This window comes from Pipistrellus kuhlii, unplaced genomic scaffold (assembly GCF_014108245.1).
Source record: "Pipistrellus kuhlii isolate mPipKuh1 unplaced genomic scaffold, mPipKuh1.p scaffold_m20_p_1, whole genome shotgun sequence".
Classification (NCBI taxonomy): Eukaryota; Metazoa; Chordata; class Mammalia; order Chiroptera; family Vespertilionidae; genus Pipistrellus; species Pipistrellus kuhlii.
The window spans coordinates 36714747-36721765 of NW_023425404.1; positions in this window are offsets into that span (position 1 = coordinate 36714747).

Genomic DNA, 7019 nt, shown 5'->3' on the forward strand with positions numbered 1-7019 from the left:
AAGTAACTGATTTCTTAGCCTCTTTTTCCTCTAGCTTTTAAACTAAATGTTAGCCTAGCTCTTCAGATTGTTCTCTACTAGCATCTTTAGAGCTGGCCCTGGGAAGAGGCAACATCTTTGTTTAGAAGTAAGAAAAATATGAAAACTGGCCCTATACTCATTTAAGGCAATGTATTAAATTTTTTTAATGAGGGAAGCCTTCTTTTCACTGAGGATTCTGGTTAGCCTAGAGGGCAAGGTTAGCTGGGAAAGATCAGATGGGCTTTCTGCTTCTATTCCTTGGGCCAACTCAGGACAGAGTGACTACCTACATCCTGGTATTGGTGTCCTAGTCCAGGAAGTCCTTAATGTTCCCAAATCCCAGTCATCAGTGGATGATCTGAAAATGCAAATTTCTCCAGGAGGAAGTACAGTTTGTGTTATAGAGTTCTGCTGTGAGAGATGAGTGAAAATTACCAGATCAGATCCAACTTCAAGTATTTAGTTCTGCCCATAAAACCATCTATCTGATGTTTAATATTTTTGCATCAAAACGAAGTCTTCTAATTTGATCTGGGTGATGGTTACATGGCTATTGCATTAAAATATTCTGTAAATGGTATCCTGTAAATGAATTGTGTGTATGTGTTTGTAGATGGATGGGTTAACTAATAGTATTTCTCAAGAATTACCATATATTAAAAATAGGTTGCATTCAAGACCAACTAAATGAGACTCTCTCAGGCATTAATATCTTTAAAGTTTCCAGTTGATTCCACTGCGCTGCCAGTTTGAGAACCAGAGTGCTAGAAGAAAAGGATCTGTTGGGAAAAAACAAAAAAGAAGATTTCATTCCCAACGAAGGCTTATCTCAACTAGTAAGATCCTTTTCAGCTCTAAGTTTCTATGATTAAATAAATGCTTGTTGCTTTATAAAAAGAAAAATACATCTGCAAAACTTTCTCTCATACTTGACAGCTACAAAAATATGAACAAACAAGAAACCTTTTAGTTCAGAAAACAGAGTCCCTAGACTGGAAACTTTGAGACTTGCCAAACACAAGTTCTGAGAATTTCCCATTTTTTTTTTACAGAATGGCCCTGTCTAATCTAATGCAAACATTTTTAGATGTACATTTGATTTGTCCAGGGAAGATTCCCTAACGTGAGCAAGCAAAGACTCAAACCTACAGGCCAGGTGGAAACCAGATTTCCTGGCTAAGTGTTGAGTTCCGTCTGTCGCATTAGCAGAGATGGAGCCCTGGGACACAATATCCGCTGCTGAAGCATCATTAATTTCAATTAGGTGGAAAGTCTTCATAGTGGATTGCTCCACTGACAGTCATTTCGAGGTGTCTTGCTAGCATGCATCCTCCTTCCCCCTCCCCCCCAAGGATACTGATAATGGAGTTTTAGGTGCTTTTATCTCAACAGAGGATTTATCAAACCTCCTCACGTCTATAAGTACCTGTAGCTATTCCTTCTTAATTCATTTTCTGTGCTGCATTGAAGAGTATTTGGAATCTCTGCAAGAACAAATAGACCTCTGAACTCCAATACACATGTAATCTGCCAAGGTCCACCCGGCAATTCCAGACTGTTCCCAAGCACGGTTGAACAACATCAGAAAGCATCAATGTTTCCTGTAATCCATTTGCCAATGACAGTGCTTCAGACATGCCTTGCTCCTACCTCAGCCCACCTGGCATCATTTTGCCTCCAGCAATAGAGGTACAGGGGAAGAAGATTTTCAAGGTCCAGATTTGTCAAAGAAAAAGTGCAGTCACATTGGCTCCCAGGTTCAGCATGACCATTCCTTACCTATTTCTCTTTCCTTTCTTTATTTCACCCAATGGATGAAGACCTTGTGTGTGACGGAAAGCACAATGGAAAGGTCTCCTATGAACTAGCTGTGCATCCTTGGGCCTCAGCAGCTGCCTCTGCCTCAGCACACTCTAAATTTCTGAGTCTATTCTAATAAGCATCTAAGGTCAAGCAATCAAATAAAAATGGGGTGATTTCTTATTACCATAGGCCCCCTCTGACTCAGCTGCCTCTTGACAACAAGTCTGTGGCCCTAAAGAAGCATACACAGCTTTCCCAATATTGGATGGAGTTGACTCGGCTTCATCCAAGGGCTGGAAAGACCAGGATTTGAAAGAGCACAAAGCATGCTTCCTGCTTTCTGTGTAAACTGTCAGAAACCAGAAACACGGGGGATGCTTCTCCCTCTCGTAATTACTTGGGAAGGAATGTCATAGCCTCAAGCATAATTAACAGCATTTTAATTCATTTCTCTTTTTAGGCTGTTTGCATACTTGCTATTACCAGAATGAGCACAGAATTCTGGTGTGATAACTTTCTTAAATGAGGCCAAAGATATTGAATTATAGCCATCCCCGTGAGGAACATTGCTCTCAGCTTAAACACAGGTTGAGGAAAGCATTGCATACCTGTGATGAAACGCATGCAGGCCTTCCACAGTCATATGTGCACCAGATGACGTTCCCACAGCATCCAGTTATGCTTCTCTGAGGGAGTGCCCGCTCATTATCGGGCCAGCAAGGGAAAGATCCCAAATTCACCTCCTGCTGGCAAGTTGCATGGTGAACCAAAAGGCCTTGATGGTGATCTGTGGGCTGGCCCTCCTTCTCCTCACCCACTTTTTCACTAGGCAAGCACAACTCCCTACTGCCATGGCAGCCATAGTTTCCCTCTCCAGCCCAGATTTTAATGAAGAGAAGAGGTTCCTGTGTATTGGCTTGTGAAAGACACTGCATGCTATTCCATAAAGTAAAATGTGCCAATCACCTTTTTTGAAATGTTTTCAATTCTCATGGATACGTTTCCGTCACTTTTAAAACATAAGAAGACACACACTGGTACACATTGACTTAACAGGAGCAACTAGTTCTGTCCACCATTTAATTTCATGCTCCATGGTAATGAGGTATTTCAAATAGAAACAGTAACATGTAAAACTGACATTGGTTGAAATATAGGGCATCCTGCTCTCCTATACATTATTCCTTGCTTCTGAAATATTCATAACCACTTAAAGATGATTTATAGATGTATATGTAGAATTGTATCCTGATAATAAGAGCTTTATATATTTTTATTTTTCATAATATAGATATGTTTGGTAGTAATTGGAGACCAAAATACAGTAAATATTTGTGTGCTAATTATATAATATAAATATACTTGTTATACACACATACACACACACACACACACACACACACACACACACACATTGGTCAAAGCTCTACAACCAGAGATACCCTGTCAAAAAGCAGTAAATTGTCAGGAATCTATGAATATAAATAATTTTTGGCAATAGCATATTATCAAGGCATTCTTAACTACATTTGGCATTTTTGGAGCAAGAAAAATGCTGGATTTTCATTAAATGCAGTGCAAAAGAAAATGGAGAATGTGGATTCTATATGAGAATGTTCTTGAAATGAATAGATTGCATAGAAAAGCTGAAATCACATAAAATTGATCCCTGCAAAAGAAATCTTAATTTATTATTAAGTGCCCAAAAATTAACAGAAAAATGTAGTAAATAATTAAGAGTATGTTTAGATATCATGTATAACATTATTCATAATGAAAGTGAAGTTCATAAAAGATTCATATTTTCTTACTCATGTAGAATACTAAGTTCAAATAGAGTCAGAAACTATTTTTATGATCTTTCTCAATTGTGTACATTCTTATTTGATTGTAAAAGAATTATAGATAATATTTAGTTATCTACTGGTAGAAAAATACATTTTCTTCAATGCTGATTGCTAAAGTTATATAGGAAATGGAAATTATAAATGATTCTTATTATGAAACACCTAGGCAATATTTTTTCCTGTTTTAGGTGCCAGGACATCACCCCAGGTACCTCACATAAGCTCGCCAATCTGTGCTAGTCTCAGAAAAGAAGAATGCATTTCTGGGAAATTCGCCACTAGAAATTCCAATGGCTGCTTATCCCCTTCTGAGGCTAATGGTGCCAGTTTGTAGCAAAATGGGGCTTCTTGGGTGGCCAGAGGAGATAGCTCTTTCTCTGTGCTGCTGCAAGATCGGGGATCAGCTTTCAGACACTCATTGTCCCAGAAAATTCATGTATTGTGAGCTTTCTCAAAGTTGGCATCCAAGAATATCGTCTATATTGCTTGTTTTCTGATTCCCAGGATGGTGCTGGTGACAGTTTTGAAGTCAGTGTGTACTAACTCTCAATATGCTCCTATTGTAAAGAATTTGTGGTCTGGCTGGCTTGCGGGGAGACTTATGGGAAGACTTTCTTAAAACAGAGCCAACGAAGAGGGGTTGGCTACAGCTTTAGGTCATATTTTTACATCACCTGCCCTCCCCCCCCCCCCCCCGTCTTTTTTTTTTTTTTATCTCCCAACCCCAATGATAAGGTACATTAATTTTGGGTTATACTCTCTGTCTCTTTCTGTCCTCTTGGGCCATGTGCTAGACGCCTGCTGCTGCTGCTGCTGGAAACTGCGTTGTTAGGAAAAGATCCCCTCAATGCTGAGCCTGAACAGCATGCCAGCGTTGGCCAGAGACAAAACCACTCCCCATCTCACGACAAGATGCCATTAGAACAACAGTTAGACTGTTAGAAGTAGTAGTAGATCTGTAGACACCATCTCGAATCAAATTTTCTCTAAGAACCCAATACCTAATTTTCACTTATGAACTGCAGTTTTTCTCCAAACCTTTCTGAATGCAAAATTCAAAGCCTTTCTATCTAGAATTACTGCAGCAGAGTAAGCTGGATGACAGAAGATGAGTGGAAGGGAGAAAGGTTTTGGAGGAAGACAATGATTTAGAAAGATCCGTGGAGTGAACAGTAAAAGAACGCGGTATGGAACAGCCTTCTCCACCTAAGCAAGTGGCATCTACCCCCTAATTATAAACCCTAAGCTCTCTGTGACCGCCAGTAACATTCTCCCTTCCTCAAGGCAATGAAGTGTGTCTCCTCTACCCCAGTTCTTCCTTCACAGAATTATAATTCAAATGCTATCATTGATAACCATCATCTATTTGTATCAGGCTACACATGTATGTTTTCAATAATTCTTGCATGAACTATTCAAGGGCGGTTAAACGTTTCTCATTTAAAGGTAAGAAAACTGAGACTAAGAGAAGTTAATAAATTTACTATGAGCCCAGAGCTAATTAGGCGTCGTAGTTAGTTTCTAATCATGTTGGGTTACAATCTCATCTGTCTGAACCCAGCCTGTTATTGTAACCTCTGTATCAGTACATTGCCCATGTCTGTCTGGTGGTTCAGAGAAAACCTTCTTGAGTCTTGCTTCCTCTCTCTATCTTGGGATCCCCCAATCCTGAGACACAATTCCAGATCTTTCTTATACCAAAGCCTTACCTTCTCCCACAACATTTGTACTGTCCAATACAGCAGCTCCTAGCTTCATGTGGCTATTGAGCACTTAAAATGTGATTATTCCAAAATACAGATTCTGAAGTCTTAGTTTAAAGCAAAGAATGTAAAAGATCTCATTAATAATTTTATATTGATTTTGTGTTAAAATGAAAATATTTTTATGTAATGGGTTAAAAATATATATTATTAAAGTGAATATTGTTTCTTTTTACATTATATAATGTGATTCCCAAAACACTTAACGTTAAATACATATTGGTTTCCATTGTTTTTCTATTGGGCAGCACTGCACTAGAGGGAACAGTGTCTGCTGCCAGCCTCCTCCAGGGTCTTCACAAAGCCTATAACCCACCTCCCCCTCACCCCCGAACCTGACCTCATCACCCTCAGTGGTCTCTCTACTCCTTTCATCCATAGAACCACCATGTAAAGTGTTGTCCTTCTGCCACATCCAGTCCTCTCTATTTTATACAGCCTTATTTGTGCCTGAGCAGACCAACACTGACACTCTGACGTAAACACTAGAGGCCCGATGCACAAAATTCATGCAAGAGTAGACCTTCCTTCCCCCAGCCCCTTGCCCCCACTCTCCACTGCCAGCATGGGCTTCCCTCTGGCACACAGGACCCGAGATTCCCTCACAGCCCCAGCTTAGTCCAGAAGGAAGGACATCTGGAAGGACATCTGGTCTAATTAGCATATTATGCTTTTATTATTGTGGATAATCTGGTTCAGAACTTGGATTTCAGAGTCAAATTAGATTTTGGTTCAATTCCTGACCTCATTTATTGATAGATATGTGACCCTTAGCAATTTTCTAACCTCTAAAAGCTTCACTTAATGTGTAAAATAAGGGTACTCCCAACCTTGAAGTGCTGTTGTTTGGAGGATTCAATGAAAGGCTATGAAGTGCTTGCTATTGTATCTGCTCTTCAGAAAATGGTAGTTATGTATTTTTCTCTGGTAAAATCAAAGGGGAAAATCCATTACAATGGATGCTTATCACATGCACTATACTTTAAAGGCCTTGTTTAGAGTCTTACAAAATGCTTAGTAATGATATTGGCCCTTATATTTTAGGACAGAATCATCTGCTATTGAAATTTTGCCACATGATCCTTTAAAAGTTCGTTTGAGGTAATTCAGAAAAGGGATGCATTCCTTTTATTTCTATTTCTGTCCTGTTTTATGTTGTATTTCCTTATCTAATTTCTCCCTTCTGTCCTATTGAAGTCAGTGCTGAGAATCAGCATCCTACAAGAGCATTACAGCAAGGGAGTACAGGAATTCCATAGCCAACTTCGCATAAATATTTGCAAGCACAAGAGAAGAAAAAGGTGATGAGAACACTTATCATGCACTGTGCAGTCATAAAGCATCAAAAATACTGCTACAGAACTGGCCCAGCCATTCAGCTGGCTCAAAGTTCTCTCCCCGGCACCTAAGGCTGTCCTTCCTTAAGTCACCTTGAAAGTTTGGGTCTGACACAAACAACTTTGCTTCTCCTTACTATCCTAGTAAGCCTATTAACAGAACATAATACAAGGTTTTTAGAAATTCCTACTGTGCGTGTGTGTGGTGGGGTGTGTGTGTGTGTATAGAGAAAAAGAGATAATCTGTT